General features: G+C 41.6%; 1 pseudogene; it reads right to left on the bottom strand.

Moving 5' to 3' along the window:
- Positions 1-23837, bottom strand: part of LOC119511647 — an 88559-nt pseudogene that overhangs the window by 41250 nt on the left and 23472 nt on the right.

The following is a 23837-nucleotide window of genomic DNA, read 5'->3' as shown; positions in this document are numbered from 1 at the left end:
CATCTTGGGTGCCACTTGGGAGAGGGAGAAGCTGAATGGAGTGTGTGTGGATCAGGGTGGGGCCGAAGGCTGGGAGGGGGTAGGGCCCATTGTCTCCCTTGGGCACCAATCCACCGCCACAGGCAGGCTTAGAGGGGGAGAGACAAAGGAGGGAATGGGAGAGCACAAAGGGAGCGAGAAATGAAATGGTAAGTAAAGGCAAACAAAAGTGAGCTGGGGGAGACAAAAGCTGGGAACAATATTCCCCAGGCAATAGGCTCCCGAACAATAGGGACACTGACAGCCCCACAAAGACACCAGTGTCTCCAAGTAGACGTTATCTCAGGCAGTGGTTGGCAGCCCCGCTCTGGCTGCAGCTATTTTCAGTGCCGCTTTTGTGCCATGCTGAACAATATTCCTTGCATGGCTGCTGATAGAAAGATGAGAAGGTTTCTGTTTGATTCTCCTCTTCCTTCCCTCCCCCTTCCCCTTTTTCCAACCCCCACCAGCTCCAGGCACTCTGAGCTCAAGTCACTGGCCTGGTTAGTGTGTGTGTGTGTGTGTGTGTGTGTGTGCAAGTCACTGGCCTGGTTAGTGTGTGTGTGTGTGTGTGTGTGTGTGTGTGTGTGTGTGTGTGTGTGTGTGTGTGTGTGTGTGTGTTGTAGTCAGGTTGGGGGCAAGAGACAGAGGTGAGGGTCTCTATCAGGCCTTCCAGTTGCCCTTAACCTTACCAGGGCTGCCATGGAGGGATAGTGGCGATTAGGACTAGGCAAATAGGGGCTGGAGAACTGTGCTGTATAAAGAGGACTGTACAGGGAAGTGGGTTCTGCCTTCACTGAAAACTGTAAGACTGGCCTGAGCTATTGACTATAAAAAGGCCTACTCAGTAAGTGTTTTTGCCTGTTGTTGCTGGCAAGACCATAATGGGGGGTCCCACCCTGTCATGGCCCTCTCTCCTTTGTGTCAGTTAATTGTGCCCCCCACCCCCCACCCACCCAGCCACTGGTTTCTCCCAGTACTTACCAGTCCCTTGACTAGCTCCCAACTTCTGTCCCCCAACTCTGCCACTCCAAGTTGAACCTAAGGGATCAGAGGAACTAGTCCTAGCTTGGAAAAAGACTGGTAAACACGGGCCCTTCTGTAGGCCTGGTGGCCTTTCCAACAGGCCACAGTGTTACCCATTCCCAGCCATCTCCCTGAGATCCTCCTCTTCAGAATGCTGGGCCAGAGGCATCCTTTCCCAGGCTGACCTTGTGCATGAGGCTAATGCACAGTTCATTTTCTCAGGGTTGTAGCCCCTAGTGCTGCCCCCATGGGCTTGGGAAGAACCTGTAGTTTTCATCTAACTCTCCCTCTTCCTTCTCCTCTTCTTCCTCCTCTTCCTCCTCCTCCTCGTTGTTCTGTTCAGGTTATTTTCAGATATCTAAAATACTACATTCCAGATCTTTGGCTTCCTCAAAGAAATTAAGACCAAACTCCTTGGGAAGGCATTGATATAAACACTTCATGGAGAATGCCTTCTCAATAGTCTAGACATTCAGAGGCTGACCCAGAAGGTTGAGTCATCACTTGATTTGTGGGATCTGTGGCTCTTTGTTCAGCTTTCCCAACGCAAGTTAGCTCTTTAAAGACAGGGACTACAATCTATACCTCTATGGCCTACCTCACGGTGTTGGGGTACATCAAAAGTTCTCAATGCACATGGGCTGAATTGGAGTGAATTTAGAAAATCAGAAGGAACCTTAAAGCTCATCTGGTACCTTGGTATCTGAAGTGTGATCTCGGGACTGGCAGCAGCAACATCACCTGGGAACTTGTTAGAAATGCAGGATCCCAGGCTCAGAGCTACTGAAGTAGAATGTGTTTTAACAAGTGCCCCAAGTCATTCACATGGTCATTGAGAAGCATTGATCTAGTACAGCTACTCCCTCTTGCCTTATTTTCATTACAGGACTGCCATCCTTCACCTAAAACCAGAGGAACTGTGAGCTAGACAGGGCAGTCCAGCAGGCCTCTACAGGGAGACCTCTGCAGAGGAGGGCTCACTGGCTGTGGTAGCAGTCTGTTCCACAGTTGGAATCGAATCAGATTGAACAAAATTAAACTGGCATTCAAAGAATCTCAGGAGTGGGACCTTGCACTTACCATATGTTCTATCAAAGCTTATTCGTGGAAAGCTTTAAATCCTCTCTTACAAACTCTCTGGATGATCCCTAATGATGGGAAGGAAGTCTCTAGGCTTGACATGGCTTTGCACAGGTGGTCTAGAGGTTTCTGGCCAGGCCTCTCAGCAGAGGACACTTGGAATCTTAGTATTCTTCCAGAGTAGAAAAGGTGACATCTCCTTCCTTCTGAGGTCCTTGGTGCAAACAGAATGACGGCAGAGTGAGCCGCTGGGACTGCTGTGCATCCTCCAACTCAAAGCAGTTCTTGATAGGCACCCAAGACCTTTATCATGATCCCAATTCAAAACTCTCTGACTGAAGGATTTTGCCACTTTTGTTCCCAATTTGAAGGAGGGGGAAGTTACTATTGAATAAAATCGAATTTTTACAATTAAAAAATTTAACTTTTTCAAGATTAAAAAAAAAGAAGTATACCTTTGTTGGTGTCCACTTATCAAAAGCATTATTTGTGTGGTTGTTTTAATCCTAATATGTTAAGTTTCATCCTGTTCTGTAAAGTTCATCATGACTTCCATCTGTTTAACCAGTCTAAACACAGTTAAGAACCATTGCAAAGTGTTTGACTGTCTTTATCAAACCAGGCAATTCCCTTCACCAGAAAATGAATAGCAGCCATAATTTCTGGTCTCTGGGAAGTCATGCTTCGGGAGGAGGGGAGCATGGCTGGGTCTGGCAATCTACTGGCCAGACGAACTGGAAAATCGGCTTTTCAGGAGTTTCCTTCTGACTCCTCCCCAGGCCACTTATCCCAGAAATCCTCCCGCCCCCACTCCCCACATCAGGCCTGCTTGGAGAAGGGGGAAAACAATAATGTTTGTTTTGAGCATATTTATAATTATTCTGAATTCTTGGTAGTAGAGGACAGGGACAGAGGCTTTTTTTTTCCCCAGCACCCGGCAGCAGAAGCAGCAGCAGTAGCCAAGGCTGGGTTTTTAGTGCTCCTGATCGTGTAACACAGCCCTTGGCAGGAGCTGAAGAACAAAGACCTTAGATACTCTGTCACTTCTTCAGCATGTTCATGTGTGTTTTCTGACATGATCTAAACATCCCAGACCAGCTACTCTGTACATGGGGAGATCCCCTGATCACCACAAACAGGGCATGGGCACAAAGGATGACTCACCTTCCAGATTCTCAGAATAATCCTATTGCATAGAAGCAGCCAGTGCTGGGCAATGGTTCAGACTTCCCAAGTACGTTCAGCAAATTGGAAATTAAGATGCTGCAGGGACAGCCTAGCATGAGGGGTTGGGGAGCTTACTCAGAGAATGGTAGGGAAATTCAAGGGCCTCTGGGCTCTTTAGGGAGATGAGGGGAGAGTGACCCAAAAGGAAAGGGCCTTCTAAATTGTGGAAGGTGGAAAAGTGATTTCACCTTGTCGCAGCCCAAAAGCGCTATGCCAGTCCAGAGGCCAAAGAAGACAATGAGCATTTTCTGATACATGAACTTTTATTCAGGGCTTACTTACAGGGTCTCTCAGGCCGGGCAGGCATCGCATTCGCAGGGAATTGACTACACGATGCAAAGAGGACAGAAAGCCTTTTATAAGGGTTTAAGACAAAGGCCTTCCTAAGGGTGGGGGGAGCATAGATTCAGGAACAGGTCACTCTGACCTGAGAGGTGGTGCAGGAAGGACTAGAATAACACTTGAACAGTTATATTTTCTCTTTTTGTGAGACTAAGAGCCTCTCACTTCCTGCCTGCTCCCCATAATGTTACATTTTAAGGTCAATTTACCCTTTTTCTCTTTACTGGCTTAGAAAGACAATAGGTTAAACATTTAGCTGCCTAGGTCATGCAGACTACTGTGCACCAAAGATCTGCAGGCCTGTTTTGCTCAAGCCACGGGTTGCCACACACCTTCTGCTGATGAATATGCAAGCACATGTAAAATAACCGGTTAAGCCCGAGCTTTTATTTTAGAGTTAATAATGCGAATTTTTTAATTTTTTTGTTGTAGACCCTAATTAACCCCCTAGAGCAAGTTCTAGCATTATACACTTTCTGCAACACTCCCTGCATCCATCCCTTTCCTCTACCCAGCTCGTACACCTGATGGGTTGTCAGTCTCCCCTTTAAAGGCTCATTTCCATTTGTCCTATGGGGGTTCACAGAGACTGCCCTCTGAACGATGCCCCCTGAAATGGCACAATGATGTGGCCTGGCCCATATTTGCCTCTCAGATCAGTGCTCCGTCAGTGAGGCACAAAAGTCATCATCCCTCCTCCCCACTCCAACCTTTACAGTCTCAATTGCTCTTTTTGCCTATTTTGGGGTGCTGCCTGCTGTCTTTCAGGAGAAGCGTTATCTCAGCTTACCCTTTACTTTTCAGGGGGTATTAATATAGGCTGTGCTGGTGGAATAGGTCAAGAGTATCCTTCTCTTCAAAATTCAAAACTCAGCCATTCTAGGAGACTTCCCTGATTAAACTTACCAAGCCCTGAACATGGAGCCCTTAATGCCCCTGTCTTGGGACCGATTGCCTACTCAGCACCACATTCACCTTGGCTCGCAGGTGTTTGTTTCTCCAATGCATTCTGGTCTGAGTTTTCTCCCTAAGTGACCCATTGCTTTCATTAGGCATCAGACTATCTGATGAAAGAGGCCTCATTCTACTCCTGCCTTTGGATCAAAATCAAGTCAACAAATAATTTTTGAACACCTATCATATATGAGCCACAGTCCTAGGATAAGTCCTGGGAGATGAGCAAAGAAAGGCAATGAATTGGGGCCCCCCTCACCCTCAACTAGTTTAGAGCTCATTGGAGAGATAGGCATAGTCATGTGTAAAGTGAACTAATATGAGATTTGAATTCACTTATTTAATATGACAATAAAATAGAACTGAGAAGGAAGCATATGAATGTTCAAAGAAGATAAAGTCTGCGAAGTTAGTAAAGGAGGCAGGGGAAAATAGACATTGAAATAATGGTGAAATTGGGCAGGCAAAATGGAGGAATGGCCATGGCATCAGCAAAAATACAGGCAGTTCTGCTAGAAGCTTTGTTTTGAAGACATAAATTTGTCCAAACTTGATTCATATATTAGGGAACAATTTGAGCATAATGTGAATTTTGTCTTTGCTTAAGCTTGATTTTACCCTGAGAAAAACTAGGTAAACAAAGAAAACTGCACACAGCTGAACCAAGCAGGGAGGGAATACACAAAATGCATGCAAGTGCCCCTCAAATATCTGCCGCTTACCTACATTTACGGGATGTGTTATGAACCACACTCATCCATATCTGGTTTTACAACTTTCTTTCTGATTTCAGATAAGCTTCCTTCAGATAACCTAACCACTTGACTATAACTCATAAACTGTAACATTTCTGATACCCACTTCCACAAGCAAACTTCAGGTCTGTTTCAAAGGAAGAAGCCATATTTATTGTAACATTTATTTATTTATTAACCATTTTACATGTGCAAACTGTACTACCATTTTTATTAAGTTCCTGTCCTTTTTTCTGTAGTCGTTACTAACAATGTTTTGACTATTGTGCCCCCTAATCCCAAGCTCCCCATAAGTCCTGCTGTTTTTATTGTGTGATTTTTGCATAGCATAGTGATTTTTAGGAGCACATATATTGTGTTATAGTACAACTGACTATACAGGTTTGGAGTAAAAATTAAACTGAGAGAACCGTGAGTAAATGATTAGGACTATAATTGAATTTATGTAGGAGAATTTTCACACAGAAGGCTGGAATCAGATTGTTGGATTCATTTATGCATTCGTTTGGCAAATATTTATTGAGTACTGTCTGTGTGACAGACTCTGTTCTAAGTGCCGGGGATATCACTATGAACAAAACAGATGAAAATCCCAGTCATCCAGGAGTTCACATCTAGTTGGGGAGACAGACAATAAACAAGATAAATAAATAAAATACAGTATATTTTAGATATTTGTTAAATAGTGATCAGTGCTAAGAAGAAAAAATCAAGTAGGAGAGTAGATACTAAGTGTCAGGGGATGAGTTTAGATGTGGTGGAGTATTATTTCTTTATTGTTGCATAACAAATTAACGCAAACTTAGCAGCTGAAGGCAATAAACATTTACTATCTTGGTTTCTGAGGGCTGGGAAGATGGGAGTGTCTTAGCTGGGTGGTTCTGGCTCAGGGTCTTTCATGAGATTTCAGTCAAGATATTAACTGGAGATGCAATCATTACAAAGCTTGACTGAGTCTAGAAAATCTGCTTCCATGCTCATATGGCTGCGGGCAAGAGACCTCAGTTCCTTGCCAAGTGGGGCTTTCCACAGGACTCTTGAAGTCGCAGCTGGCTTCCCCCAGAGATAATGATATGAGAGAGAGGGAGAGAGATCACGAACCCAAGATGGGAGCTGCAGGCTTTTATAATCTAATCTCAGAAAAGCCACAACATCACTTCTCCTGTATTCTGTTGGTCACACAACTGACACTGGTACAGTGTGAGGGAGGACTGCTCAAGACTAAGTGTCAGGGTGGGGATCTTTGGGGATGCCATCTTGGAGGCTGGCTGCCACAGTGGCCAAAGAAGACCTCGCTAAGAAAATGACCTTTGAATTAACCCTTGAAGGAAGTGAGGGAGCTAGCCATGAGTGTATCTGGGGGAAGATCATTATGTGTAGATTAGATAGCATGAGCAACCATGCATGCCTGGTGTGTCTGAAGAGCAGCAAGGATGCAGTGTAACTGGAGCAGAAAGAGTGAGAAGAAGAAGAGAAGTCAAAGAGGTGAGGCTGGAGGGGAATACTTTCATTTTTCTGCTGAGTGAGATAAGAGTTTGAGCAGCAAAGTGACATCATCTGATTTAGGATTTAACAGAATGTACCTAATTGCCATGTCGAGAATAAACCATAGAGAAGCCAGGATAGAATCAGCAAGACAAGTTGGGAGGTGAGAGATGATGATAGTAAGAAGTGGTCTAATTCTGGAAACATTCTGAAGGCAGAACAGACAGGATTTTCTGATGGACTGGATGTGAATTGTGAGAGAAGGAGGAGTCAAAGATCACCCCATGGCTTCTCATCCAAGTAACTAGAAGAATGAAGCTCAATTTTGGACATGTTAAGTTCAAAGTGCCTATTAGACATTCAAGTGGAGATGTTGAGGAAACAATTGGATAATGAAGGCTGGGATTCTGGAGAAAGGTCAAGGTTAGGGATACAAATTTGAGAATCATCAGATGTAGATGATATTTAAAGCTATGAGCTTGGATAAAATCATGTAAGGAGTTTGTGTAGTTAGAAAAAAGATGAGGTCCAAGGACTGGGCCCTGGAACATTCTAACATTCAGAAGTAAGAGGCAAGGAGGAACCAAGAAAGGGGACTGAGAAACCGCGTGGCCAGAGAGGTAGGAGTCAAGCCAGATGTGTGTGGTGCCCTCTAAGCCAAGTGAAAACGCCTTCCAAGGAAGACTAAGAGAGATCAACTTTGTCAAATTCTGCTGAGAAGATGAGAAATGTCCATTGGCTGTAGCATGTGGAGTTCATAAACTACCATGACAGGAGCAGTTTTGGTGGAGTGGCAGAGGCAAAAACCTCATTGGAGCAGCTTGAAGATAGAATGAAAGGAAAGAATCCGGAGACTGAATATTCTTCCAAATAATTTTGTGTGATGAGAGGAGGGGGAGTTGGGGTCATAACTGGAGCAGGAAATTTGAGGGTTTTTTTTAAGATGAAAGATTTATAATAACAACATGTTTGCTGAGGAAATGATGAGAGGGGAAAATTAATAAAGCAGGAAAGAGAGGGGAGAGTTGCTGGGCCAAGTCTCCAGTGGGTGAGAGTAGATAGGAGCTGGTGTACCAGTGGAGGCATTGGCCTCGTCAAGGAGCACAATGTATCCCTGAAAACTGGAGAGGAGGTGGAGTACTGGGGCACAGAAGCAGGCAGGTGGGGAGATGTGGTGACGAGAGTTTGTGAAAGCTCTCTTCTGTTTGCTTGATTTCCTCAGTGAAGTAAAAGTGAGATCCTCAACTCAGAGTGAGGATGAGGGAAAGTTGTTCGAGTTTTGAGAATAGAAGAGAAGAAGAAAGTGTTGCCCAGGGAAGAAGAAAATGAATGGACCAAAGAAATAAGGCATGATTACTGGGCAACATTACAGGTTCACATGAGATAAATGGTCATGAATGTAAAGCATACCATTCAGTATAGCTGTGTATTTCTCCAAGCCATGTTCAGCAGCATGGGTATAGGTGCAAAGTAGTAGGAAAATTGGATCTAAATAAAGTTGTGGTTTGGCCAAGTGAATATGATGTAGAGTAAGAGGTAATACGGCACTCAAATACTTTACTGTAGCTATGAGGAACACATATGCTGGCTTTCCCAGGATAGTCCTAGTGAATGCCTGTTTTTCCAAGGTGATTATTAACAGTACTTCCTATCACTATCAAAACTGTTTTGGTTTGGGTAAGAAATGAAATGACCACTCTACCTAGAGTTGGCAGGAAGCCATTGAAATTTTCTGGACAAAGAATTCATGAGTGTTTGACTTTAAGTAGATTGTAAATTCCTTGAAGGCAATGGCCATATTTCATACCTCTTTGTCTCCAACAGCTTGCATAATTTTTGCATGTGATGTTCTTGTTTCTTGGTTAACCCAACAAAAACACAACTGACTCAGGGCTAAAAGAGCCATTGAAGATAATCCTATCAAACTCTCCTGGCTCTCAAAAAGGAAGGGATTGAGACAATTTACACATTGAGGCCCTTTTACAATTTCACTTGGAAGGATTATGTAGGTAAAATCTTGAGAAGGTAAAAGTAGAAGGGAGGTCAACCAAAACACAGACTGAGGGGGATAAGATGACTTAAGGAAGGATTCCAAATCCACATGTTTTGGTTATCTGTTGTTGTGTAACAAATCACCCCAAAACTTTACAGCTCAAAGCAACAATTATTTTACTATCTTTTGTTGTTTCTGTGGGTTAGGAACTTTGGAAGGGATTGGCCAGTTAGTGCTGACTTGGGGTCTCAGACAGTTGCAGTCAGCTGGTTACATGTGGAACAGTGGGGAGTCTGAAGAGCCAGGGGCTCTCTGTCTCACTGTCTTCATGGAGTCATGTCACAAGGCCTCTTCATGTGGCCTCTGTTTGGGCTAATTTCTTATTGCTCTTAGCATCGTGGCCTCAGGCTTCAAGAATGAATGTTCTGCCGACCTAGCCTTGGAAGTCACGTACAATTTCTTCTGTCACAAATCTGCCCAGTTTCCAGGCAAGAGGACACAGACCTCACCTCTGAATAGGAAGAGAGTCAAAATTATATTACAAGAAGATCACATGATATGTATGATAGTGTTTTGCCCATTTTTGGAAAATATAACCTGTGACACCAAGTTTGAGTTATTCTGTTTTCCTAGGAATCTTGTTGGAAGATTCAAGACTTTGTGTTTGTTTTAATTTGTTAACTTTAAACATTTTTATGTTGAGAATTCTTCCCAGATGGAACTTCTTACCTAGCCTACCCTCCTGATAGGTGGTAATATATTTAAAGTGTTTGCCCAATGTCCAAGGGATTTAGAGGAGGAGATAGTAGCCTGTACATCCTCACAGAGAAACTTGACAGTATGTTATAAAAAACAGTTCCATTTAGCAGTTCAAAAAACTTCTCAGTTCAAAAAAGTTACCATGGCTTCCAATCAATGAAGATGGCAGTATAAGACACTCCAGGGTGCCATCCCCCAACAGAATCTTTGAACAACTAGCAAAAACTGGCAGAGCCATCATCCTCAAAATTCTGGAAAACAATTAAATGATTGCAGTAACCCGGCAAGCGCCAAATCAAGAAAAAAGCAGTTTGTAAAGTGGTAGGCGAAGCTCATGGTTCCCTTGCTAGCCCCTCCTCTGACCGCTACTCCACCTGCTGCCCAGCACGGTGTGTGACCAGCCTGAGATCCCATGTGGGTCTCTGGTCCTCACCCAGAAGAAGCAGGGTAACCTCTATGCTCATTCTGGCATCCCTGTATGTTAGTGCCAATCTGTCTGGTGGAAGCCTGAAAGACAGAACCAGGAAACTTGTCTTGGGCTTCTCATCCCAGAATTTGTTCTAAATGCAAAGAATCAACTTGCAGACAGCTAGAGCAGTATAATACTAATTAAGTCGAAGCAGCCTGGGGCAAACTACTAACTGTATTAAGTCATACAATAGAGTACCCAGGAGGGGTAAAAGTCTATTGCATAGAAACTAGAGGAGGCATTCAAATTCCTGTAAATGGGAGAATTCCTAAGGACACTAGCAAGCACAAGCCCAGGAAAGAACCAGGCTCCAAACAGGCTCAGATAAGACAGAGAAGACCTTGTACCTTGCATTTGCCTCAGGCTGATCTTTTTTTTTTTTTTTTTTTTGTAATTTTATTGAAATATATTCACATACCCTACAATCATCCAAAGTGTACAATTGTTCACAGTTTCATCATCTAGTTGTGCATTCAACACCACTATCAATTTTTGAATATTTTCATCACTCCAAAAAATAAAAATGAAAATAAGAATAAAAATAAAAGTAAAAGAGAACACTCAAAGCATCCCATAGCCCTCCTCCCCACATTTGCTTTTTTTTAATTGAAATATATTCACATACCATACAGTCATCCAAAGTGTAAAACAGTTGTTCATAGTATCGTCATATAGTTGTGCATTCATACCACAGTCAATTTTGAACATTTTCATTACTCCAAAAAATAAAAATGAAAGTAAAAAGAACACTCAACATGTCCCATATCCCCTTCCTCCATATTATTCATTCACTTTTTGTTCCCATTTTTTTCTACACATTTGTCCATACACTGGGTAAAGGGAGTGTGAGCCATAAGGTTTTCACATTCACACAGTCACACCATATAAGCTATATAGTTATATGATCACCTTCATGAATCAAGGATACTGGATTGCAATTCAACATTTTCAGATATTTCCTTCTAACTATTCTAATAAACTAAAAACTAAAAAGCTGTATCTAAATAATGCCTAAGAGTTACTTACAGAATGACCTCTCAACTCCATTTGAAATCTCTCAGCCATTGAAACTTTATTTCAATTCTCTTCCCTGTTTTGTCCAAAAGGCTTTCTCAATCACATGGTGCAGGGTCTAGTCTCATTCCTGGGAGTCACGTTCCACATTGCCAGAGAAATTTACACCCCTGGGAGTCATGTCCCATGTAGTGGGGAGGGCAGTAAGTTTACCTGCCAAGTTGGCTTAGAGAGAGAGGCCATATCTGAGCAACAAAAGAGGTCAGGCTGATCTTTTGATAGGAGGGCTAAGGTCTGAAGGATACCGCCAGCCAAATAGAGCCCATCTGCAAAGACTGTGGAGGTGCACTTTGCTTTGGTTTTCATGCTTTTGTCAGCTGCTAGCATTCCAGGAAATCTCTGTCCTATCACTACCTGTATACAAACTTAAGGAACAGACAGCTTGGGGACAATTCCCAGAATTATCACTTTAAAATATTAAAATGTACAGTGTGCAAAAAAAGATTACAAGAGAAAGACACAAGAAATGATGGCCCACCAAAAGGAATGAGGTAAAAATCCATAAACCATCATTGAAGAAGACCAGACTTTGGACATATGGGACAAAGACTTTAAAAAAATGATCCTCTATCTGCTTATGGTGTTCTAGTTTGCTAATGTTGTCTTTGCCAGTTTGTATATTTATGTCCCCCAGAAAAAGCCATATTCTTTAATGCATTCTTGTGGGGGCAGATGTATTAGTGTGGATTGGGTTGGAACCTATTGGTTCAGTGTCCATGGAGATGTGACCCACCCAACTGTAGGTGATAACTCTGATTGGATAATTTCCATGGAGGTGTGGCCCCACCCACTCAGCGTGGGCCTTGTTTAGTTTACTGGAGTACTATATAAGCTCAGACAGAAGGAACTCATGCTTGCTGGAGCTGAGACAGATATTTTGAAGACAGCCGTTGGAAGCTGATGCAGACATTTTGGAGAACGCCATTTTGAAACGCCACCTGGAAGCAAGCAGACACCAGCCATGTGCCTTCCCAGCTAACAGAGGTTTTCCAGATGCCAATGGCCTTTCTCCAGTGAAGGTGCCTTTTGTTGATGGACACTTTATGGCCTTAAGACTGTAATTGTGTAACCAAATAAACCCCCTTTTATAAAAGCCAATCCATTTCTGGTGTTTTGCATTCTGGCAGCATTAGCAAACTAGAACACTGTCCTTTTGCAAAATACCAGAAATGGTTGATTTTTATAAGGGGGGATTATTTGATTACAAAGTTACAGCCTTAAGGCCATAAAGTGTCCAAGGTAAGGCAACAACAAAGGGTAACTTCACTGGAGAAAGGCCATTGGCATCCAGAAAAACTGTGTTAGCTGGGAAGGCACATGGCTGGCATCTGCTCTGGAGTTCTGGTTTCAAAAGGGCTTTCTCCCAGGATGTTCCTCTCTAGGTTGCAGCTTCTCTAGAGCAATCTCTGAGCTAGCATAAGTCTGCTTTCAATGGCCATCTCCAATATGTCTCTCTCAGTTGCTCTCCAAAATGCCATTCTTAGCTGCTCTGAGGTCCTTTTGTCTGTGAACTCCTTTATACGACAACAGTGATCCAGCTAACAACCACCCTGAATGGGCGGGGTAACACTTCCATGGAAATTATCCAATCAAACATTTCACTCACAGTTGATTGAGTCACATCTCCATGGAAACACTCAATCAAAAGATCCTAATATAATCAACACTAATATGTCTGCCTCCACAAGACTGCATCAAAAATAACGGCATTTTGGGGGCCATAATACATCCAAACCTGCACACATGGAGATAACAGAAAGAAAACTAAAGGGTATAAGGAAAAAATGAATAAACAATATGAATCTCAAAAAAGAGACATAGATTTTTAAATGGAACCAAACAGAGTTACTGGAGTTGAAGACTACAATGACTGAAATGCAGGTTTCAACAGCAGATGGGAGCTGACAAAAGAAAGAATCAATGACCTCAAAGACAACAAGTAGGTTGAAAGTGAAAGAATGTAAAAAATATATATCATGCAAATATTCACAAAAAGAGAGCTGGGGTAGCTATACTAATATCAGACAAAATAGACGTTAAGTCAAAACCTATTACTAGGGTCAAAGTTTACTATATGCTTATAAAAGGATCAATTCAATAAGAAGATATAACAATTATAAATATATATGCACCTAAAGGACAAGCCCCAAAATATATGAAGCAAATAGTGTCAAATTTGGAGGGAGAAATAGATGGTTTCTACATTAATAGTAGGAGACTTCATTATACCACTTTCAATAATGTAGAGAATATCTAGACAGAAGATCAATAGGGAAATAGAAAATTTGAGTGTTACTCTAAACTAACTAGACCTAACAGACGTATATAGAACACTTTACCCAACAACAACAGAAAACACATTGTTCTCTATTGAACATGGATCATTCTCCAGGATAGGTCACAAAACAAGTCTCAATAAATTAAAAAATATGAACTCATACAACATATCTTCTCTGACCATGATAGAATGAAGCTAGAAATCAACAACAGAGGGAAAAATGGAAAATTCACAAATATACGGAAATCAAATAACATACTTTTATACAACCAATGGGTTAAAGAGGATATCACAAGGGAAATTAGGAAATATCTTGAGGTGAATGAAAAAGAAAATGCAACACATCAAAACTTATGGGATGCAGCAAAGGCAGTGCTCAGGGGGAAATTTATAGACCTAAATGCTTACATTAAAAAAGAAGAAAGATCGCAAATCAGAGACCTAACCTCGCAACTGGAGGATCTAGAAAAAGAAACATGAACTAAGCACAAAAAGAGCAGAAGAAAGGAAGTAACAAAGATTAGAACAGAGATAAATAAATAGAGAATTTAGAAAACAATAGACATTAACAAAACCAAAAGTTGCTTCTTTAAAAAGATCCATAAAATATTGACAAATCTTTAGCTAGATTAACAAAGAAAAAAATAGAATACAAATAATTTAAATCAGAAATGAAAGGGCGGATATTACAACTGAGTTCATACAGATAAAAAGGACTATAAGAAGATACCATGAACAACTGTATGCCAAAAAATTAGATAACAATTTGAAATGGACAAGTTCCTAGAAACATACAAACAACGTACACTGACTCAAGAAGACTAAAGACAATAACTAGTAAAGAGATTAAATCAGTAACCTAAAACCTCCCAACAAAGAAAAGCCAAGAACCAGATGGCTTCACAGGTGAATTTTACCAAACATCCTAAGAAGAATTAATACCAATCCTGTTCAAACTCTTCTAAAAAATTGAAGAGGAGGGAATACTCCCTGCCTCATTCTATGAGGCTGCCATGACCCTAATATTAAACCCTATAAAGATATCACAAGAAAAGGAAGTTACAGACCAATATCCCTATGGATGAAAAGCCCTCAACAAAATACTAGCAAACAAATCCAATAGCACATTTTAAAAAGTATATACCTAAGTGGTCTCCATAGGAATGAAACACTAAGTCTGTAATAACTGTGCACTATCATTCAGTAAAAAGTATATACCATGAGCAACAAAAGAAAAAATAAATAAATGGGACCTCATCAAAATTTTTAAATTAAGCAACAAAGGACTTTATTATGAAACTAAGAAGGCAACCTATGAATGGGACAAAATATTGTAAACAACATATCTGATAAAGGTTTGATATCCAGAATACATAAGGAAATCCTACAACTCAACAACAAAAGGACAAAAGACTTGAATTAACATTTTTCCAAAGAAGAGATACAAATGGCCAAAAAGCACATGAAAGGATGATCATCATTAGCCATTAGGGAAATGCAAATCAAAACCACAATGAGATACCATTTCATACACACTAGAATAGTTATTATTTAAAAAATGAAAAATAACAAGAGTTGGAGAAGATGTGGGAAATAGGAATACTCATTCATTGTTGGTGGGAATATAAAATGGTGCAGCTGCTGTGGAAAACTGTTTGACGGTTCCTCAGAAAGTTAAGTATAGAATTACCATGTGACCTGGCAGTCCCACCTCTAGGGATATAAACAAAAGAATTGATAGCCAAGAATGGAACAGATATTTGCACCCTGAAGTTAACAGTGGTATTATTCACAATTGCCAAAAGATGAAGAAACCCAAGTATCCATCAACAAATGAATAGATAAACAAAATGTGGTACATACATATAATGGAATATAATTCAGCTATAAAAAGGAATGAAGTTCTGATACATGTGAGAACATGGATGAACCTTGAAGACATCACATTCAACGAAATAAGCAAAACACAAAAGGACAAATATTTTATGATCTTGCTGTTATTAAATAATGAGAATAAGTGAATTCTTCTAGTCAGAAACTAGATACAGGTTACCAGGGGCAGGGTGGGGATAGAGAATGGCACATTAGTGCTTAAATGGTACAGAATTCCTATTTGGGGCAATGGGAAAGTTTTGGTAACAGATGGTGGTGATTGTAGCACAACATTGTAAATGTAATTGACAAAACTGAATTATATATTTGAATGTGGTTAGAAGGGGAAATTTTAGGTTGTATGTATGTTATTAAATAAAAATTAAAAAAGAAAACCAAACCATAAGGTTGTACAACATAAACAGTGAATCCTAACGTAAGCAATAGACTAGAGTTAAAAGTACAATTATAATAATATTTTTATAAATATTAATATAAATGTATAAATGTACCTCACTAATACAAGGTACTAATAATGGGGGGAGGGGGACAGGGCGGTACATGGGAATACTGTATTTTCTGCATGAATTTTTGTAAATCTGCAACTTCTCTAATAAAAAAATTATATTAAAAATAAAGTTACGAGAATGGCATCACATGATGTATAATTTTTTATTGCTGAGTAACAAATTACCCCAAACTTAATGGCTTAAAACCACACAGATTTCCTCTTTCACAGTTTCTGTAGATCAGGAATCTGACTTGTTTCAGTAGAGACTTCTGCTCACTGTTTCACAAAGCTGAATTCAAGATGTCAGCAGAGTGTGTCCTCATCTGGAGGCTGCGCTGTCCGGAACTTAGAGGGAGCCTCCAAGCTCGCTCACATTGTTGGCAGAAGTCATTTCCTTGCGGTCGTATGACCGAGGTGCTGGCTTTCTGCTGGCTGCTGGCTGAGGCTGCATTCAGCTTCTGGCCTCGATCCTTGGCAGGGCCCCTCCACAGTTCCTTTGACATCAGGGCCGCCTATTTCTTCAAGGCCAGCAGCAGAATCGCCTTCATGCTTTACACCTCTGGCTCTTCAGGCCCATCCAGGATAATCTCCCTTTTGACTAATTCAACGTCAATGGACTTGGGACCTTAAATACATTCACAAAATCCCTTTGCTTTTGTCAGTATAATGGAACCTAATCAAGAGAGTGAAACCCATCAAATTCATGGTCCCACCGGCAGTCAAGGGGAGGGGGTGTACAGGGCTGTCCACTGGGGCTGGAGTCTTAGGGGCACCTTAGGACTTTGCCTACTGCACTTGATCTTGGGGAACTTCTGGCTAGATGTTGCCCTGTATCAATCAGTTAGAGAATTCTGAGTTAGGAAGTGACTGTGATGCCCATTAAGGGAAGTTGAGAGAAGTGATGTATGTAAAGAGTTTGCCCAATGCCCAAGGGGGTTAGAGGATGGAGAGTGTAGGCTCTACTTCCCCTGGAGGGGAAGGAACCTCCAGTCTCCGTAGTTTAAGGTGTGGGTCATGTACACAGCACTTCAGCTCCTTAGGGCTTTGCTTCTTGCCTCACATTGAATAAACTAAGAGAAAAGTAAATAGTTTCTTTTTTTAAAACAGTTATTTTTAAAGCATTTAATAATAATTTAAAAAAACTAAAGAAAAAAGATTAAAATAAATGGAAAATTAAAAGAGAACAACCATTAAGCCAAAACTGATAAGAAGAAACAAAAATATGATTGCAAACAAAAAGTTTATGAGATAAAAGAAAGAGGTAAAAAATAGAAAGAAAAGACAAAGCAGACTAAGAATAATTAAACTGTGCCAAACCAGTTTAAATCAAAGGTTGAATAATTAAAAGGACAAAATAACTTTTCAAAGCTAAATAATAAAATTAAATAAAATATAACAAATTAGGAAGGAAGGAATCATAGTGTGTTTAAATATGGAGCAAGTTTAAAAGTTTAGCAATCTCATGCTAAGACAATGAGAGGTCTTCAAGCTGAAGCAACTGTAAAATCCAACATACCTACAGAAGTGTCTTTCTGGGATTCAGGTCCTTACAGGCTACCCAGGAGAGGGAAAGAGGAAGACCAGGGAAATGGAGAATAGTTAAAGCTGAGACTGTACAAAAAATGTCTGAAGCCTTTCTCAACCAGGGTTTCTCAACTGAATCACAGAACATAGTAAAGTGAGTGACTATTTTCTCCATTCTCCCAAGGATGGTATATAACTAGTACCATTTAAATGCATAGGAGAGATATTAATTCACTACATATAATGGCTGCCTAGAGCATAGGGCTTAGTTCTCTCAGCAAACTGGCTGATCTATGTCAAAGAGTGTGCAACTGAGACAAGATCAGTCTATTTGGCAGAGAGTTTTGTGATGCTTTTGAGAGACAAGTTTTAGAGAAGAGGTGAAGGAAGAAGTTAGATTCCTGGGACATTATCTTCTTTAAGAGCTGCTCAGTCAGGCACTGAATGACTAAAACACTAGTCATTTTGGATCATTTATGGAAAAGAATAAAGCCATCAACAGATGTCTTCATTTCACCCAGAGTAATTAGATGAGTAGCAGAGTACACTCATTTATTTGATTTTACTCTCTATAAAGCCTCCTGGCCAAAGAACCAGGGAGGACTAGTGAGTTGGAGTCTTTTTTTAAATAGGGCTCTTCCAAATTCACATTGCAATGGAGCAATGCTACCGTGGAGTGAAGGCTGTTGCTAGCCCAGCCCCCAGATGCTCCTTCATTTCTTCCTCGCCAACATTATATAAGTGAAAAAGCAAGTGACTGACAGTTTCACACAATGTATTCATCCTGGCCATGGTGCTTTTGCCAAAGCTTCGTTAAAACTCCTCAACCCTACAAAAATGCAACAGGACTTAGTACCCACTATCAGGGAACCTGCTAAATCTTGCTTGATTTCCCAGAAGCATGGACATAGTTGTTCAAGCTTCCCTTGAAACACTCATTTCCTGGTTGTGTTAATTATCTATTGCTGTGCAACAAATTACTCCAAAACATTAACGGCTTAAAACAACAAATATCGATTATCTTCCAGTTTCTGTGGGTCAGGAATTCCAGAGCAATTTAGTTGGGTAGTTCTGGTTCCGAATCTCTCGTGTGTTTGCAGTCAGGATTTCAGCAGAGACTACAGTCAACTAAGGCTTGTCTGGAGATGAGGACCTAGCAGGGGGGCTCGCTCATGTGGCTTTGGGTGGGAGGCCGCAGGTCCTCATCATGTCGACTTCTCCATAGGATGTTTGTCTCCTCATGGCAGGGCAGTAATACCCTAGAAAGAGAGGAAATATTTCCAGTGCTTTGTGTGGCCCAGCATCCAAATTCAGACATTGTCACTTCCACTTATTCTATTTATTAGAAGTGAGTCACTAAGTCTAGCCCCTCATCCAGGAGAGGAGAATTAGATGCCACCTCTTGAAGGGAGGGATCTCAAAAAATTTGAGGGCATATTTCATTTTTTTTTATTCTTAATTTTTTTAACTTTAGTTATTGAAAAATTAAAAAAACAAACAAAAAGCCCACAACATTTCAAACAAAACAAAACAAAGGAATAAGAAAAACAAATAACCTAAAATGATTACATTGCTTCTAACATGTTCCTATCATATCCTAGGAAAATTAACGAACTGTAACCAAACAAAGGAATAAGAAAACAAATAACCTAAAATAACTACATTGCTTCCCGCATGATCCTACCATACACCAAGAAAATTAACAAACCATAATCAAAGGAATATGAAAAACAACCTAAAATAACTACATTGAAGCTAATTTTTAAAAAATGATAGTTTTTTTTACTTTGTCAAAAAAGTTAGAAAAAAAAAAACCCATTCAAACAAAACAAAACAAAGGAATAAGAAAAACAACCTAAAATAACTGCATTGCTTCCAACATGTCCCTACCATACCCCAAGAAAAGTAACAAACCGTAACAAAACAAAGGAATAAGAAAAATGAATAACCTAAAACAACTACATTACTTTCAACATGTTCCTACCATTCCCAAGAAAATTTACAAACCATAATCATTCCTGAGCATTCTGTGGGCATATTTTAAAACCACCACGCTTGTCTTCTGTGGCAAGACAACTTTCCTGGTCTTCATCCCGTGTCCATGGTCCTTCTCAGTGTCCCTCTAAGGAGCCTTGAGTGTTGGGTTCCTTGGGGTTGATCCCAGAGCCCCTGTTCGGCTCACTCCACGTGCTCTCTCTGGGGCGGCCTCTGCTCCCACATACCACCCCTGGGCCGATGATTCTCTAATCACCTAAAAGTTGGAGGCTTTTTCTTAAAGGGCTATTTGCCATGTGAGGTAGCATATTCACATGTTCTGGGGATCCTTGGGAGACCATTACTCTGTTACCACAGGACCTTGTGGGTCATAGAGTGTCTCTTGCAAATACTCAACTTTGCAGATGTAGTATGAAAGCAGCCATAGAAATACATAAACAAACCGGCATGGCTGTGTTCCAGTAATACTTTCTTTGCTAAACAGACTGCTGGCTTGCTGGGCGCAGTCCACTGACCCCGACTCTAAACTATATCAGCCTCTCAGACCCTTCTCCTGGACTTCAGACACCTGTCCAACTGCCTTCTGGGCATTTCTTCTTGTAGCTCAAACTTATCTCCCCCTAGATTTTACTTTCCACACACGGTTTGCTTCCTGTGTTCTGTCTCGTAAATAAATCCCATCTTATCAGTTGCTGAAGTCAAAAGGCTAGAAGTGATCTCTGCTCATCCCTCTACCTCCACCTCCCACATCCCATCAGTCACCAACCTACTCTATTTCCTAAATTTATCTCTAATCTGTCCTTTTGGCTCCATCTCCTCTGTAAGCATCCAAACTATCCTTATCTCCTGCCTGGAATACCACAATAGGTTCCTGTGGTGAACAGAGTAATGGTCTCCCAAGGATCCCCAGAGCATGTGAATATGCTACCTTACATGGCAAAAAGGATATTGCAGATGTGACTAAATTAAGACTCTTGAGATGAGAAGATTATCCTGGAATATCTGGGTGGGCCCAGTGTAATCACAAGGGTCCTTATAAGAGGAAGGCAGGAGGGTCAGGTGTAGAAATAGGATGTGAGAATGAAAGCAGATGTTGGAGTGATGTACTTTAAAGATGGAGCAAAGAGCCACAAGCCAAAGAAGGCAGGTGGTCTTTAGAATCTGGAAAAGACAACGAATTGGATTTTCCCTTGAAGGAAATGAAGGAACCAGCCCTGCCAACACATTAACTTTAGCCCAGTGAAACTGATTCTGGTCTTTTGAACCATAAGATAATAAATTTGTTTTGTTTTAAGACACGAAATTTGTGGTAATTTGTTACAGCAGCAAGAGGAAACTAATATACCTTTTAACCATTCTTTCCATCTTGCTCTATTTCAGTGTATTCTCCACACTACCCAACACAAATATGATCTAGCACATCCCCGTTTGATTCTAAGTTCCTTATAAGGCTCTCCGTCATCTGGCCCCTACCAGTTTATTCCCGAACCGTAATGACTTTCATGTCATAAGTTCTCCTCTTCTGTTTAGGACACATTTTCCTCCTCTCCCTTCCCTAACTAATTCCTCTAAGTACTCTACAGTTCTTGGCTTATGCTTCACTTCCTCAAGGAAGTCCTTGACTCCTATTCCGGTTTCTGCCCCTCTATTGAAGACTTCACCATTATTCCCCTGTCACAGCCCCTGAACCACTTTATTGTTAGAACTTGTGAAGTGAGAGACTGCATCTGTCTTGTTTGCCAGTCTGCACCCAGCACCTGCATGATGGCTGGCACACACTAATGCCTGGTGAAAAATAAATGAATGAGTGGTGGGTCCAAGGAGACTTACTGGAGGTGAATGATGGTGAGGGGCTCCATGACTGTCTTCACTCTCTTCAAGAAACTGGGGAAGAGAAGCCCACTAGGCAGAGAAATCTAGAGCAGACTCGGGAGTGGGTGTGAGTCTGAATTGCCCTCATTTTCCTTTCTGCTCATCCCTGGTTGGGAAGATGCTGGGAAGGGGAGCCAGGCGTCACTGCCCTACTGCTACAATTAGCTGAGCTTTCATTCTCCTTCTACAAAGAGAAGCTAGCAAATCAAAGGAAGATAAAAGTGAATGCCCCACAAAGGACATCGAGATGAGGAGAAGGGAAGGGAGGGTGGTGGGAGAGAGAGGCAGACGCAGAGAGAGAAAGCCCTGCGGCCCAAATAAAAGCCTAAAACCAGGCAATCCCAAGGATCAGACGGTGGAGACACAGGACAGGAAGAGATCAGGCCATGTGGGGATCAGGCAGCCCAATAGCTAAGGAGGAGAAGGGATGAAGAGAGATAAAAAGCCTCTCTGAATGGCCAGGGAAGAGGGTGGAGAGGGACCCCTAATGGAGTGGGGACAAAAGCATGAAAAGACAAGGTTGCCACCATCCCTTGAGCCACTCCACTGGGGCAAAACAAAAAGGAACAGGAGACAAAGGCAGCAGGAGGAAGGCGGGGAGGGAGGAAGACAGCAAGCTGGCCCTGCGCAGGTGACAGGGATGGAAGCAGGGGGTGTTAGCACTGCATTCTCCAAAGGGGTCAACCTAGGCTTGGAGGAAGAGAAGGGAATCAGGGCACTGGCCTATATTTGAAGAAAGAAATGGTACCCTGATTAGGTTTCTCGTTTTGAGCTTTGTATAAACGGAATCAAATAGCATGTAGGCGTATATGTTTGGCTTCTTTCTTTCAGCATTATGTTTGGGAGATGCATTTATATAGTTGCCTGTATTTGTAGATGAGGTTGTCATTGCTGTATAGTATTCCATTTTGGTAAATATGCCACAATATGTTTATCCATTCTTCTATCTAGTTGAGAATTTTAATACAGGTCCACAATCTCCAGTCTGAAAGCTTGGGACCAGATGGCTGTCAGATTTTTAGAAAGAGGGTAAGGTGCACATGCTCTATATCACACAGCTCCCCAAGCAGGGTCTGCAGCAGTTTCCTGTAATCAAACACATTGATGTTTCTGCAAGGAAATGAATGAATATTCACCCTGTAAATAGCATCGCCTCGGTTCCGGTCAGGTTTTGCCACCAAATGAGTTCAGGCCAGATCAGGTTATGCTATCCAAATGAAACATGACATTTTTGGTTTTCAGGGCTTTTTGGATTTCAGAATTGAGAATTAGGGATCGTGGACCTATACTTTACTAATTCCCAATAAAATTTGCTTTAGGAAACTCTGGTAGCAGGATGAATTGGATACCATCCTTCAGTTATTAGAAAAAATCGGAAATCAGAGAGAAAAGCCTGAAGATGTTTAAGCAGTAAGATATAGTCTAGAAGAGACTTTGGAGATGGCTCTGTGTGGGAGACTCAAAGGATGGTTTTAGATCCCTGATTGCCTTGGTCTGCTCGAACATTAAATCTTCTTTGTTTTTATAACCTCAGCAGCTAATCCTATAAATTGCTGATTATATTTTTTGTATAATTTGAAAAGCTCATTTATTTCATTTATCCTTTCATCTTTTAGTGTTCTTGTTGTAACTGTTTTACTTATCTTGATCATTCCTTATCTCTCTTTTGTCATTTATAATTTTATATTATATTCTTCTATCCCAACTTATCTTCTCATTTTTATTGTTATTAAGTTATTTTTAGTGACTGGGAAAAGACCCCTGGGGCTTGCAGGAGCAAGCAATGATACTTTGTTGCCTGCCTTTCCCTTGGGCCTGGATTGCTCGGTGATTGGGAAAGTTTCCTACCTCAGGAGATTGGGGAGGAGGGGACAAGGAGGCAGGAACCCTCAATGTTTAGGCTGAAGCCTTGACAAGAATTGGTCCTGGGACTTTTGAAGCCTTGGAAAAAATTCGATCTCAAAGCAGGAAGCTGTGGTAAGTGGTGGAGATTCACGTCTAGGCAAATATTTCTTTGTTCCAGGAGACTAGACCTGGAGCTCAATCATCTAGCAGATGCCTGTTCACATCCCCATTCACGGGTCCTCACCATTCTTTTTAAGTGCTCAAGAGCTCTCCATGGTGAGGCGTTAAATGAGCAATGCTTATTTAAGTGACCCCTGTCGATGGGTAGTTAGATTACTTTTCTAGTAGGGATTTAGAAGGTGCTGTTCTTGTGCATCACAGAGAGATGAGTGAGGAGATGGTCCTGTTCTAGCTGGTGCCAGGTGGGGCTCAGAGCGGGAGCTGCCAGAAGGGTGGGCAGGCGTTACATTCTCCCCACGCTGGCAGAGATGCCCCTCGGAAGCCAGACTGCCTAACCCTTAGGCCCACCTGGGTGGGGGGATACTGAAGTCTCCTCATGGGGTTAGGCCAGACTGAAGGAACCTGACTTTGGGAAATGTACTGATGTGGGGAGAGAAACTGAGTAAACCCCCTGCTCAGGGCACGGTCAAGTCCTCCCTTTTGCCCTGCCGGTAGTGCACATTCTGTCAATTGCCCTAGGAGGGGGCAGACTCCCGAGAGGGAAGCGAGACCTGGAAGAAGATTGCTTTGGGGCTCAG

Source organism: Choloepus didactylus, chromosome 2, assembly GCF_015220235.1.
Source record: "Choloepus didactylus isolate mChoDid1 chromosome 2, mChoDid1.pri, whole genome shotgun sequence".
Classification (NCBI taxonomy): Eukaryota; Metazoa; Chordata; class Mammalia; order Pilosa; family Megalonychidae; genus Choloepus; species Choloepus didactylus.
The sequence above is the reverse complement of the archived record's forward strand: the minus strand, read 5'-3'. Positions and strand labels throughout refer to the sequence as shown.